Source organism: Sminthopsis crassicaudata, chromosome 1 (genome assembly GCF_048593235.1).
Source record: "Sminthopsis crassicaudata isolate SCR6 chromosome 1, ASM4859323v1, whole genome shotgun sequence".
Taxonomy (NCBI): domain Eukaryota; kingdom Metazoa; phylum Chordata; class Mammalia; order Dasyuromorphia; family Dasyuridae; genus Sminthopsis; species Sminthopsis crassicaudata.
The window spans coordinates 298,484,531-298,486,210 of record NC_133617.1 but is presented as its reverse complement, the minus strand read 5'-3'; positions in this window follow the sequence as shown (position 1 = coordinate 298,486,210).

Here is a 1,680-nt window from a genome sequence, read left to right as displayed (position 1 = left end):
TTCTTTTTCTCCAAGTCTTGAATCTAGTTTAATATTTGCTTCTGCAAAATGTAATTTATAACAACCATTTAGGGACATAGTTTTTAATGTTGAAATGCACCTCCTTAAAAACATGTAACTACATAAAAGTATAAGAATAACAATCTATCAATATAATCTAAAGCCTCACAACTTTGGCAAACTAAAGCAACAAAACAATTTATCAAAACAAGCCACTTAACTAGGCCTCAATGCCTCATTTATAAAATAATAGAATAAAATAGCTTTTAAGATGCCTTTAAGTTCTAAATAAAAGATCCTATCAATTCTATTTATCACTTTAAGATTTAGAGTCACTTTTGTTTCTACTTTCTATGCCTCTCCAAAACAGTATGTGCTTCTTGCTATATTTTGAAAATGTGTTGTTTTCTGATGTCATAATAAAGCAAGTAAATATCACACACTTAATATATGCCTATCATGTGGTCAGCACTGAGTTAGGGAGAGGAGGATTGGAGGACTAAGGAAACTGGAAAGCAAACGCTAGATAGGTAATGCCCTTGGAGTTTACATTAGGGGACCCAGCAGAATAAGTGAAATGACTTATATAATTTTAAAATTATCCCAAAAGCATGAATAAATAGCGTTAATTCACTCTTACTCAAGTTCAAAATATTGTTTTATGTTTTGCTATAGCAGCGTACATGGGAAGTGTCTGTATGCTTTTAAAAATTAATATTTTTTTCCCCAATTTTATATATGCTTTCACAATTTCCATAGTGTCTGGGCTCTTGGGCCAGGGTGAAATCCTTTTACCTTTTTTTCTGTGAAACTGGAGAGTAACTAGAATTTTAAGTTTAATGAACTCTTCATATTCATCCATATTCATTCATTAAAAGAACTGTCTAAGGACATTCTTCCCCCCCCCCCAATTAAATCTCTGCAATGCAATTTGCCTTACTACTGACAAAGTAATTCCCCAGATGAATATCTAATCAGAAAAACTTTTTCACTGTTTATTTCCCTCTCCCACTCAACTTCTTCACACTAAATTCTAGATATAATGTAGATTCCTCCCAGAACAAAAATATTAATAGGAATCACATGTTGTTATCAGAGGAGAAAACTTGGCTCAAACCTGGGTGTTCCAGGAGGGGTACAAGACTGTTCATTTTTTTTTTTTTTTTTTTTAATGTATCAGGCTTCCTTTGTCTTGGAATTTTCCCGGGTCAGGTTTCATAGTGCTCTTTGCATAATGCACACAAACATTAGATGAGACTAACTTTATTTTACTAGAAGCATATTAAAATGCATTTTTCTCAATTAATGGGTTCTAAGGAACTTAATTCTTATTTCTAAAGCATAAAGTGGCATCTTAGTTTTTTTCAGAACAGTGGCTTTTAATTTTTTTGTGTATCACATTAGGAAAAAAGCACATTGTGAAATTAAAAAAAAAAATTCCATTCCACAAAGCCCTGCCCCAAGTGCAGTATGGTTACCCTGAATTTAAAAAGTTTGCCAGCTGAACTTTAGTTTTGTCAGATTCTACCAAGCTGGAAAGACTGAGAATATGGCTTGGTAACAAACTGAGCCTCTTGTAAGAAAACCAGTCAATTTAAGTTTAGACAACACTTAATAGGTTGTCCACAAGATTATGACATCTTTAAATTCTGTAAGTTATAAAGCAAATTATAATAGAAA